The 14089-nt window shown below is 34.3% G+C and overlaps 1 protein-coding gene across 4 annotated transcripts in view; it reads left to right on the top strand.

The window, feature by feature from the left end:
• The window catches only part of CTNNA3 (catenin alpha 3), a 1797955-nt gene that overhangs the window by 458880 nt on the left and 1324986 nt on the right, over window positions 1-14089 (top strand). The gene's annotated exons all lie outside the window — the stretch shown is intronic.

Raw genomic sequence — 14089 nt, 5'->3', positions numbered from 1 at the left:
TTGTATCTAATTGTTACTTTCAAAATAATAGAATTAGATTTTATAATATTTTAAAAAGCTGCTTTCATAATTACCTATTTTAGAAATGCATCATATAGTGGAAAGGTTATATAATTCATGGGCTTATTTGGGCTTTAAATTGTACTTTGTCACTTTATCAGAGGGTGAACTTGCATTTCTGAAATTTCATGAATCTAGGCAGTTCTGGTATCTGTAATGGGAAGAAGATAGGAGAAAATAAACACTTAAAGGGCAAAGCCAGTCAGGTGGAAATGTAAATACAAAATGGAGGAAGTTCCCAATGACCAGGCTTTTAATAAGTATTCCAAATTCAGAGCTGTTAAGAATTTTGGAAGCACGCTGAGGCTTTGGAGGCAGTGACTTGAATTTGATTCATGTTTCTCTCACTATCCAATTGGGCATGTTACTTAACTTCTTTGTGTCTCAGTTTCCTAAAAAAACAGGTAAAATGCTAACCTCATTAGTTGTTTAAAGGCTATAGGTGAGATAATGTGCTTAGAACTTAGTAAGCCCTTAATAGTTATTCTACCTTTAAAAATATTTAATAGTGAATTTTGCAGAGGGAGTCTGAGGCACAAAGAAAAAGGTCTTAACAGTCAGGCAGGCTTTAGTTTAATCATACTTCTCTTTTTTAGTGGCATGGCTTTGGGCTAGTTATTGATCCTCTCTGAGCTTCTTTCCTTTACTTACAAATGGATCTATCCGAACGAAGTATACTAAGTCAGATAAAATATGTTAAGTCCCTGGCCCATAGTAGGTCCTCAATAAACCACAGCAATTATTAATTTTTGATATTTCCTGGGGCACCTGAGTGACTCAGTCCATTATGCGTCCGACTCTTGATTTTGGCTCAGGTCATGATCTCATGGTTGTGAGATTGAGCTCTGTGTTAGGCTTCTTGCTGAGCATAGAACCTGCTTGGGACTCTCTCTCTCTCTCCCTCTCTCTCTGCCCTTTACCCACTCCTGGTCTCTCTCTCTCTCTCTCTTTCTCTCAAATAAATAAACATTAAAAATTTCTCTTTGATATTTCCTGAATAAAAAATATTGTAACACAATAGCTCCTACTCAATCCTAGTTCAAATGTTTGCCTGTTTTTTAAAAGAACCATCTGACAGATACATACATAGCAGTAAAAAGCTGACATTACCAAATTGCTTTATTGTCTGACACTTTTTTTTATTACATTCCAGTCCCAATAGCTTTGTGACATAAATGTAAATTTCATCTCATCAGCGTTACCTCATTTATTGGAGTTGAAGTTTTCCTTCCCTGGGGTAGATGTCCTTTTCTGCTCTGATTTGCTAGCTCTTCACCAGCGACAGCAGAATTCTCATTACTCAGTCCTGCCAGCAGTGGAAGTGTGTGTAAGTCCTCAGAGTCTAGGGTGTGAATCAGTTGGCATTTTATAGAATTTCACATCTGGTACTTTTTTTTTTTTAGCCTGAATATTCTTTCCCTGGCGTAGAAAGAAGGGGTTATGAACAACTTCCTTATCAAGATGAAGCAGGGAGGCTACAAAGAGGAAGATGAAGGTCTTTTGGTAGCACTGTAAATACTCCCTTGAAGGATGAGGCATTTTTCTTTTTTTATAAATAGGTGCTTATAAAGAATGAAAGCAACCATCTGCACTTGTTAATATACGCCTTGGACTTTAATGCCAAAGGAAAAGATTCTACACAGTTCTCTTTGCCACAAATCAATGCATTAGTAACTTTTTCTCCACCTCTTTTATCTCTCAAACATTGCTGAGACTTCCAGGAAAGTTGTTGAAAAGTAGTGTTTATGATGGTATAATAAAAAGATATCAGATCACAATAGTACGAGGTCTGACACCACTGGAATGCCATCAGGTTTTAAACCAGAGTTTTCTTCTGGGCTTCTGGGAGGTGATGAAGCTGATGGCTAAAACAAGAGTTCATTTGTAAAAGGAGAGTGCCATGGCCTTATGCTGATGATTGACTAGTTTGAATAAACACTGTAGCTACTGCTTGTTAATATCAGGTTAGGTTGCTTGGCATCTGGCCCTGCTAACTTATATAGACTTAGTTTTTTCCAAGTGCTTTGTTACAGTATCAAACTCTCTTCCCTTCTCCCCTCCAGATAATTGGTGTAAGCATGTAAGATGATAATTATTTGAACTTGTACAATTCTTTCTTTTTAAATATTTTTCCATCAAAGACTGATTTAAAGAACCCTGGAGCCTGTCATTTCAGAATGAGTGGTGATTTACTGTGATGCTTGCCTTTGCTGATTATCAGTGCTATTTTTCACCTCCTCGTTGTGTTATTTTGCATTATCATTTTTGGCATTATCTCTGCTTTTGTGAAATTATTTTTTTTTTCCTGACAAGTTTTAAATCACTTTAGGGTTAATCTTCTTGTTTAACTTCTTCCTCTTTCTGCCTCTGGTAGGGATGTTTCTTTCCCAAAGATCCATAACAGTGGATCTTTTGTATTCTGCATTCTTTACAGGCACTTTTTATTAAGCCACAGTGGGACTCTGAGCTGTTTATTTTCTTTTTTAAAACAATTATAGTTTTTGTGATTTGTAGAAGTGTAGGCTTCTCTGATATTCATAGATCCTGTTAACATTTTATGTTCTAGATTTCCTTTGTAAAATATCCGTACAGTCTTGTGTTATATAGGACCTGAGGTAGGTCCTATAACTACTAGGACTAACTAATGTGAGCTGGAGAATCTCACGGTCACTAGTAATAAACTCCTCTTTCTCAAAATATACATTATTTTCTCCAATCAGCTACAGAGCCAATTGATCTCCTTGAGTGGATGATCTGCTTTATGACTTTTGAAGAAAGTCATAGAAAAGTCAAGAAAAATCACCCTTTTTGATCAACATATATAACAATTTTTATAACATAGTAGATTATTAGGTTGCATAAGGTCTCCTGTTATTTATTATAGGAATCAAATTTCTCAAATGCCAATATAATATTCATTCTATTTTATGTGAAATTTGTGATTAAAAAATTTTTTTTAGTGTTTATTTTTGAGACAGAGAGAGACAGAGCATGAATGCGGGAGGGTCAGAGAGAGAGGGAGACACAGAATCTGAAGCAGGCTCCAGGCTGTGAGCAGTCAGCACAGAGCTTGATGTGGGGCTCAAACTCACAGACCGTGAGATCTTGACCTGAGCTGAAGCTGGAAGCTCAACTGACTGAGCCACCCAGGTACCTCTGAAATTTGTGATTGTTAATTACAATCATTGCCTTTTCTCTCTTTCCCTTTTTCCATTTATTTTTAGTCTAACAAGGTATAAGACTGTTATCATCTTTATTGAAATTTAGTGATTTGTACTTTGATTTCTTGTCCTTAATGCTATTCTGGAGCTTTTGACTAACAAAAACATTCTTAGTTTTGTTTCATTATCTCTTAAGTATGAATGGTATTATGCTATAAACCTGTAAGTTACTAAAACATATAAAATAGTATATTTAAATGAGGTACTGTATGTAAAGCTCTTAAAATAGTGCCTGACACATAGTAAGTGCTACATTAGAGTTAACTGTTAATTTTTAAAGCTATGCACATTTTATTCAAATATCAGAACTCTGTGTAGCTGCATATGCAAAGAAAAATAAACAGAACTCTAGGCAGCATCTTTGACAATGAGTCATTTTCCTTTGATTTCCCTTTTTTTGAATTATTTTTCAATTCCAGCTACTACTTGCTGACCATATTGAATGCTATTGTTTTGAGATTTTATACTAAATAGAGACAATTAAAATATTTTGAATAAATGTAGGTACTTGAAATGATAGCCTCTTTTAGCTATAAAAATGATCTAATTCAGGGAAGATTCAAGGATTTTTTTAGGTGCTTTATATTCATAAATCTGTTGATGTTATGCAATGTGGTGCTAAGCCAGAACTAATGAGAAATACCTCTGTCTCCTTACTCTACTTCATCGTGCATTATATACTCAGTCTTCACATCAAGGTGCTTTAATTTGTTAGTCATTGTAAAATGCCTCCCTCTTGGCACCCACAGTGTTGATATTTCTGATATACAGCTTCAAGATGTTGTTTTGAAGACCATTCACATATTTTTCAAGTTTCATGATTAATTCTAAGAAATTTTAACCCTTTGAAGTTAGTTAAATTATAGGCAGGGTTCTTAGCATCTCTCTTGATTTTAAAGCTTGGCCTTACATTTAGTTTGGGGAGATTTTGAACACCTTCTGTATGCATTCTGTAGTCTCATCATTCCAGAGTATCTGCTTACCAATGTGAGCTGTATTTGCATACACAAATAACCAAGGTTATCAGGATCAGCCCTAGGCAAATTTTGGAACACGGTAATACTCTACTTATTAAAAAATATTCCCAGGTCGGATTTATAGGCAGATTGACCATATGAATGATCACTGATCCTCTCCTATATTAGAGCACTTTATGCTTTAAATTTCTTTTGTCAAAGAAATGGGTTTATCAACGGCAATCATAGCATGTTGTGATTCAATGTTATCAATACTTACAACATTTGAATGACAAAGATGACATTATTGGGAGGGTACTTCTTGCCTAATGGATTAAGAATGAAATTCTAGGTGCTTGATATGAGAGCTATTTTAGAATGAGGGGACTTTCCGCTCATCTGTCAAAAGACAGTTACCATCTTTTGTATCAGGTGGTCCCTAAAGTTATTTTGTAGAGAAAGTATTTTATATTTTGTTGTCAGATATTTCCATTTGGACTATTTATAAAGGGAAAACTAATTATAAAGGAATAGCAAATGCCATAGTGTCTTTTGAGGCCTGTTGATGCTCAGGGCTTCCTTTCTGCATTCTGTCTACATTAGATTCTCTTCCAAATGTGGCATCCCCTGCTCATCATGACTTTGCACTCCTGAAAACCTAGGTTCTTAGCCTACTTTCTCACTCATCATCTCCCTGAGTAAGACACACCTAACCTGTGTGGTCCTTCTCCCTTCAGGTCATGGCTCTTATTTAGGACTTATTACTAGGTTAATTTATTATTTAGCATAGTGCTAATGCATATAAAATATGCATAAGTAATTGTATTTTGCTTGATTAATTGCTCCTTTAGGGGTACTAGCATCCAATAAAGGACTACTAAAAAGGTTAGGCTTTAATCCAAAGAAATGAATTTATAATGGTGGAACTGCTTAGACCAGTAGAGGTGTATTTAGAAATGAGGACTTTCCAACACTGTTCCATTCACACTTTGTAGGAAATTTCTTGTGCTACTTATGAGACTACTCCATTGGAGTGATGGTAGGAAAGAGGCAGTGTCAGAGAGCAAGGCCATCTGGAATCCTGAAAGTGAGAATATGTTTGCTAATTAAGCAAAAACATAGAGGGTCATGGGAATTAGAAACGAGGAAGCTGGAACATAGAGTAGTATAAAAATAGTAATGAAATCGGGAGCAGGCAGCAATCTCAGGGATATATATATATATTATATATATATATATATATATATATATATATATACATATACATATATATTATATATATAATATATATAAATATTATTTAAGTACTTTCATATACACATTATCTTAGTATAATCTTTTCACTCTTTATGATAAGATTATTATTCACTTTGTAAAGTGATCCAAGGCTCTGAAGTAAATGATTTGCTCAAGGTCTTGTTGGCTTGCTGAGAAGCCAGTGAGCCAAGACTGTGTCCAGATCTTCCTAAATGCTTTTTTGTTGTTGATTTTTGTATAATACAACTTTAGGGTCAAGGTTGGGATTTGAAGTTTTAAATTTATTATCAGAGTCCTAAAGTTGATAAAAAAGGTGTTGTAAAGATCTGTCATCAATATTTATGGAAAAACACAGGGAGACAACCAAGAGCCACACTAAAAGACTGAATATACTAGGGTTTGCTCTGGTATATGTAAGTTCTGTAGAATGGGGACTTGGGTTATAATAGTATTAAGTGGCTAAAAACTAAAAAGAAATGTGAACATTTGTAAGTATTTTTGAAGAGTATTGTTAGAGAATATTTGAACATTTCTGGTACAAAAACAATATTTGGCCTAAAACAAAGCATATTTGTGTTACATACTGAATGCAATGAATGCTTAAATGTTTCTTTACAAAAAAGTGACTGAGTTTTAAAATCTATGCAACAGTTACAGTTTTGATTTTCATGGGACAGGATATCATAAACTGGATATCACTGAAGTTTAAAAAAAATTACAGGCTAAAGAAAGTGCCATAAAATATTGCTAGATATTCACTTTTGGAAAACTATATATGGTTACTTTAAGAAAATTTGGATATTATGAAAAATATGTTCAGAAATAATCATTGCTGAAATGAGTGATGAAACACAGAATTTTGAAGATGATTGCATTTGTGGAGGGAGCAAGGGAAGGACTTATCCTTCTTAATCTCTACAGCTGAGGTGCCCAATGATTGTCTGACACACAGTAGGCCCTCAATAAATGGTGAGAGAATGGATGACTTCATGAATTCTTGAGCATTTGGGTTGGTTTTGTTAATCTTTGTGATTTAAATAGAGTCTAATGGTTATTACTTTTCAGATCCTCAAAGTCATAACTGAAGACTTCTTGTTATCTCTTTCAGAAGAGCTTTCAGATATATTCACGGAAATCTGTGTACTATCTTAATTCTATGTTCTATTTTAAATTTCAGTATCGTGTTCATTATTGCTTTTAACTAAAGAACAAATTCAGTTTTCCTTATCCAAATAGTCTGACAAAACAAGACAAGCAAAAAAAAAAGTGCTTAAAAAGATAGAGGACTTAATGAATGATTAAGTGACAAAATTATGAAAAAGAAAACCATGCATAAGATACTAGTCCACCCATTGTTTAAGACAACCCATGCTTGTATTTGGTGGATCCGAGGCAGTGTTAGAGCATCCTTATCAAATATAAAACCTCCCTGAGGAGAACATCGCTATGAATATAAAACAAACAAAAACCAAGAGACATAAGCTATCTCCCTATAATATTTCACACTTTCTATGTAATAAGGCATTCATGTAAGAACATAATTAGAAACAAGAGTACTGCCCAGGTCTAATGTGAGAAAATTAATGTGGCAATGAGAACATTAGCTTTTACTTTCTCTGGTTTAAATTGGAATTTGTGCTTTTAACATTGCACTCTAGGAGCCTTTATACACTTTATTCTCTTGATTATTTTTTGAGTTAAAAAATCTCAAATCCCATCTTCAACTCCCCAATAACCTGCTTGCTTTTAAAACAACAGGTTCAGAATTATAGCTATGCAATTATCACTCACACATTGGTTTTAAAAAGCCCAGCTGTGTAACATCACATGATGATTCTAGAAAATATTTAGATCACTATTGTTTGATATTGTTTTATAGTTATGAAATGATTAACCTCTATCAGAATTCTAAAATTATAAATATGTTTATAGTGGAAAAGTGGTGAAGTATCTGACTCATAAGTAAGTGCTTATGTAATCATAAAATATTAGCAAGGATGCTTTTTTTCATTTAAAGGAAGACATAATAAACAGAATTTGCATTTTGCCATTTTAAATGGTTATTTAATCAAACACTTCTTTTAAACTCTTAAACATTTATGTTAATTTTGTTATTTCATTAAAAAATACTGCTAGGTATTTTAAATGTCCATAATGTTGCAGTTCAGCTGTTTTCCTCCCTGTTGCTTTGTTACCTCCCTTATTTTGATCCTAAACTATTTTAATTAAAGCTTAGATTGGATAATTTATATTGTATTCTCTTTCTCCTTCCTGATGGGAAATAAATGACTAATATCACTTGGAAACTTTTCAAAGCAATGTTAAATTCCCAGATAGTTAATCCTAAGAGAATTGCTAGAGTATCCTGTCTTATGTCATTTAACTGAATGTGGGGGTAACAAGGTTTTTGGAGCAAAAAAAATCATCCTTATGGATCTGGATCTTTCATCCAGATAAACATCCATAATGAATAAATATGTGAATAATGGAATTTATGTGTCCCATTAGTTTCTCCAAAAAGAGACATAAAGCAACATGATTTTTTATGGTTTATATGTAGTGTTAATTTAGTAATAAAATAAATTTAATGTCCTAATACCTTTAGATGTTAAAATGGATCAAAAGAAGCCATTTGGTAAGACAAAGAGGTGATTAGGTAAACAATTTAGAGTGAAGCATAATTGTGGTATAAAACCAAGATGACAAGACATTGCTTCTGTAGTATCAAGAATGTGTTTCCTAGTTTAGTGAACAATCAATGTGGTCATAAAAAATGTACTCCAAATTGCAGAAAGAGAGTCAAAGGACAGGAAAGGTGGTGGCAAATAATGTTTTTCCTAATGGTTTACGTGGCTGAAATCTTTAAGATTCAAAGGTCTTAGTGTAGTCTAGCTCAGTTCACTGATAGAGAAGAGAATGAAATGTAACAATTATGAGAATTTCAGAGGAGAAAAAACATAATTTTTCTGCTGCTATTCTTGTCTCTCTTATCCATTGTATCTACTAATGCCTATATAATATTTTGTATTTAAATTATTATTTCTCTGGTGCTTGTTTTTAGTCATAGGAATTTATTAAGCAAAATTTCATGCCATACTGAAAAAAATTAGATGTGTTTTTTGCTACTTGATAGCTGTATTACACTGAACAAGCCATTTATTCTTTATTTGCGTATACAATGAGTATAATATAGTGGGATCAAATTGAAATTGTATAGAAAATGAAAACACTGTGAACATCTACTAGGACGTTTTCCATTCTCATTGGAAGGCTACAGTGGCTAAGCACTTGGGCTCTGGTGCCAGAGTATTTGATCTAAATCTCACTTCCACAACTAACTAGTTTTTTTACTTTAGACAGTTACTCAACATTGTCTGTAAAATAGGGCTAACAATATGGTCTGTAGAGTTACTAGGATTAAAACATTTAATATATATAGGGTGAGTATAACAGTCTTGACACATAGTCATCATTATATAATAGAGTGTTTTAGCCTATGTGCTTATATAATACATGGAAGAAACATAGGATAGTTGGGATTTTAGGCTGTGTAATTTTCTTTCTCAATACTATTTGATTAAGACATAATGAGAGAATTTTGGAGCTATAATAGATTTTAGAAATTATCATAATTTTATACCATAGGAATAACCATGCAAAAATTTGTTATTTTAAATTTTTTTTTTTTCAACGTTTATTTATTTTTGGGACAGAGAGAGACAGAGCATGAACGGGGGAGGGGCAGAGAGAGAGGGAGACACAGAATCGGAAATAGGCTCCAGGCTCTGAGCCATCAGCCCAGAGCCTGACGCGGGGCTCGAACTCCCGGACCGCGAGATCGTGACCTGGCTGAAGTCGGATGCTTAACCAACTGCGCCACCCAGGCGCCCCAAAAATTTGTTATTTTAGAGTGACACTTCAAAATTTAGACATTTCATTTGATATATTAGAAAAATGAGTTTGAGAGATGTGTTAGATATAGCATTGCATTGTACTCAGAGCATCAGTTTAGATCAGAAAGATCTAAGTTTCAGTGCCAACTATTGTAGCTGTCCTGTGATCTTGGATGAGTTACAACCTTTCTGTGTTTCTGTTCTTATTATCTGTAAGAATGGTGATAAGGATTCTTACTTTACAGGGAAGGGAAAACACCTGGAACACTGCTATCCATATAATAGATGTTTAATACATGTTGGTTTTTATTCATTTCTCCCTCTTGTCCCTTCTTCATCTGAGTGGCTTTTCTTAGATACTATAACTTGTTAGTACCTCTTACTAATTTATGTCATTATGTATTTGAACTAAATCTAAACTGAAATTGAGTCCCACTTTGGGACATTGTCTTTATGAACTCAACTTTGTACTTCTTTTTCCTTCCTTCCTTCCTTCCTTCCTTCCTTCCTTCCTTCCTTCCTTCCTTCCTTCCTTCCTTCCTTCCATCCTTCCTTCCTTCTTTCTAGTATTCTTCATACCAAAGGTAGCAAGATGGTAAATCCTGAAAAGGACAACACAGGAGCTTGTAAAGATTTAAGAATATAACTGAAAATATGGGTCTCCTCTGATTCAGTCCTGGTATGCTGGATCCTGAATCTGACTGATTAGGACTAAACTGTGGATGTTTGAGTAGCCCTCATATTGCATCACTTTCTATCCTTCTTATGTTGGCCCAGGTATAGAACCAGAATTCTTTCTTGCTTTGTTCTGCCATCACGGTTTGTCTGCATCTCCATCATCACCACCATCATCACCATCATCATCATCACCATCACCATCATCATCATCATCATCATCATCATCCATCATTGTTTTTCATTTGTGATTTTCTTTGGTATTGCTCTGTTAGAGAAAACATTGCAAGGAACATTGATGAATTGGTACTAGAATTCCTGTTACCTCCTATGACTCTGCATTCCCTATTCCCAAGAGCTGAGTTTCTTGATGGCTGCCATTGTATAGGTTTGCCTTTCCCAAGACTTAATCATAAGACAGGCAGAAGAAGAGTGAGAGTGAGAAAGGGGGAGGAAGCATATTAATTGTTATTCTTACCCCTCCTCCAAATTCTATTCTTCACACTGTTCAGACTATGGATTAACCCCTTGTTTCTCCACTTCCTCTCCACATTTTTTTTTTTGGTGTCTTTTTTATCTGGTATAGGAACACTGACTCTTTCAAACCCCAGATAGCAGGTTAGCTTCTAATTTCCCACATGTTAAATACCATCCTTTTCCCTTGGGGATTGATTCTGTTTGTCAAAAATCCAGGCCATTGGTGAAGGACATGGAATGATTTTCTGACACAGAACCTCACCCCATTTATGTTTAAATGAACACTGCTGGCCACTCTCCCCCCCCCCCCCCCCCCAGCTAGTCTCCAAATCTGGTATTCTTTACTGTTGGGACCTGGCCATCTGATTGTATGTTCTAGAAGACACTCTATTTGTAATTTATACTGAAATGAATTTTTGTTGACAAGTATTATCTGGCCTATTTAGATGCTTTAAACCAGTAGTTTTCCAAACCGTGTCTCCCTTGATCTTGGCTTCCTCTTTCTCCACACTGGTTCTGAGTTTCCAAAGTATTAGCATACTTCAAACCTGAGACTCACTGATTATGACAGGCTGACCCATTCACTACTCTTTCTGATGACATACTGATGTTTATATCTTTGTATTTTTAGCCACTGTATTAAATGTAATTCACATACCATAACATTTATCCACTTAAAGTGTACAGAGTTGTGCAATGATCAGTGCGTCTAACTTTAGAACATATTCATCATTCCCAGAAGGAGCCCTGTACCCATTAGCAGTTGCTCCCCTCACTCCCCTGCCCTAGGCAACCACTAATGTACTTTCTGTCCCTATAGTTTTGCATTTTCTGGACATTTCATATAAATGAACTCATACAAGGTAGTCTTTTGTGACTGGCCTCTTTGATTTAGCATAAACTTTCCAAGATTCAGCCATGTTGTAGAATGTATCAATACTTCATTTTCACTACCAAACAATATTTCATTGTGTAGATGTACTCCATTTTATTTGTCCATTCATAAAATGATGGACATTGGGGTTGTTTTCACTTCTTGACTATCATCAATAATGCTGCTATGACCATTCATGTATAAATATTTATGTGAACACATATTTCCATTTTTTTTTTTTTTTTGAGTACGTACTGAGGAAAGAGATTGCTGGGTCATATGGTAATTATATGACTAACACTTTGAGTAACTGCCAGGCTATTGCCCAAAGTGGCTGTACCATTTTATAATGCTATTAGAAATATGTGAATGTTCTGCTTTCTCCGCATCCTTGTCAACACTTGTTATTGTCTGTTTTTTGATCATAAGCATCCTAGTCGGTAATGTATTATCTCATTATGGTTCTTTTGCATTTCCCTAATGGTTAATGATGGTAAACATTTTTCATATGCTTGTTGGCCATCAGTTTATCATCTTTAGAGAAATGTCTATTCAGATACTTTGCCCACTTAAAATTTTTTTTAAATGTTTATTTTTGGAAGAGAGGGAGAGAGGGAGGGAGGGTGGGGAGAGAGAGAGAGAGAAACCTGAGCTGAAGTCAGATGCCCAACCAACTGAGCAACCCAGGTGACCCCCTTTGCCCACTTTTAAAATGAATTATCTTTTTACTGTTCATTTTTTATAGTTCTTTGTATATTTTAGATGTAAAACCCTGATACATATATGATTTGCAAACATTTTCTACTTTCTGTGTGTTGTGCTTTCGCTTTCTTGATGGTATCCTTTGATGCAAAAAAGTTTTTAGTTTTGATGAAATGTAACATATATTTTTTGCTCTTATTGTTTGTGCTTTTTTTTGTCATATCTAAGCAACCACTGTCTAACCCAAGGTCATGAGGATATACTTCTATGTTTTCTTTAAAGAGTTTTATAATTTTAGCTTTTACATTAGGGTTCACAATGCACTTTGAGTTAATTTTTGTGTATGGTATGAGGTAGAAGTCCAGCTTCCTTCTTTTGCATATAAATATCTAGTTGTTCCAGCACTCTTTGTTAAAAAGATTATTCTTTCTCTGTGGAGTTGTCTTGATGCCCTTGTTGAAAATGAATTAACTATAAATGTATGGGTCTATCTTTGGACTCTCAATTCTGTTCCTGATCTGTAAGACTATACTAATGCCAGTAACACATTTTCTTGTAGCTTTTTGGTAAATTTTTGAAATTGGAAAATGTGAATCTTTCAACTGTAAATTTTTCAAAAACAATTAATTGTTTTGGTTTGTTGGGTCCCTTGCGTTTTCATATGAATTTTAAGTTCATCTTATCAATCTCCAGAAAAACATGGCTGGCATTTTGATAGGAATTGCACTGAATTTATAGTTCAATTTGGAGGAATATTGCCATCGTAATAATATTAAGTCTTCCAGTCTATGACATGGAAAGTCTTTCCTTTTATGTAAGTCTTCTCTAATTTCTTTTAATGATATTTTGTTATTTTCAGTGTAGAACTCTTGCACTTCTTTTGTTAAATTCATTACTTAGTATTTTATTTTTTGATGCTATAAATAGAATTGTTTCCTTAATTTTGTATTCAGATCACTCATTGTGTGTGTGTGTGTGTGTGTGTGTGTGTATGTGTGTATCATTTTGTACATTTATAGTACATCTCACAACCTTGCTGGTCTTGTTTATTAGCTTTAATAGCTTTTGTGTGTTTGTGTGTGTATGAATTCTTTAAGATTTTCAGTATACCAAATCATGTTATCTTCAGATAGAGATAGTTTTACATCTTAATCTCCAATCTGGATGCCTTTTATTTATTTGTCTTTCTTAAATTATCTGATTAGAAATTCTAGTACAATATTAGACAGAAATGAAAAAGGATGTTTTTGTCTTGTTCCTGATAATAGAGAGAAAGCCTTTAGTCTTTCACCATTAAGTATGATCTTAACTGTGGAATTTTCATAGATTCCTTTTATCAGATTGAAGAATGTTTATGTCTTTTTTGACTGAAATTGAATGTTTCTAAGTAGGTATTCCTTACAAAGTCAACAGTTAATGAAAATGGGAATGTAGTTTCAACCCACATTGGGGTAGTAGGAGCTAGAGAACCTGAGGAGCATAGCTGGACAGTTAGACCAAGGGTGATATACTGTCATTTTCTTTGTGTGTTGTGCTTTTAAAAGAGGTGATATTGAGGAGAATTAGACCTTCCTAGTAACAGAATTTTTTCCCATACTTAATATAGAAACAGTCCTACTCTTATTAACTTATCTTTTAGTCATCCATGTCATGAATTTGGGTAATGCTCAAGATTTATTGTGAACTATAGTAACTGCAAATCATTTATGTGTCAATTATCTCGGACTCGAATGACCATTGTTATATATTTATAAGATATTTAGTGATGTTTAACATCAAAGGTAGCCTTATGCTTCATTTTGACTATGGAAGCCTTTGTGATATATTTAGTCATGAAATCATCTTGTAGGCAGTAAAGAAACCAAGGGGTTCTTCCTGACACTGGTATACTATATGGGATGCATTTCTGAATGGTTTATTTGTGCATTAGAGGAAAACACCAACCTTCTGGGGGTTGTTCACATTCCAGAATCT

Source organism: Leopardus geoffroyi, chromosome D2, assembly GCF_018350155.1.
Source record: "Leopardus geoffroyi isolate Oge1 chromosome D2, O.geoffroyi_Oge1_pat1.0, whole genome shotgun sequence".
NCBI classification, from domain to species: domain Eukaryota; kingdom Metazoa; phylum Chordata; class Mammalia; order Carnivora; family Felidae; genus Leopardus; species Leopardus geoffroyi.
This window is presented reverse-complemented; position numbering and strand designations above follow the sequence as displayed.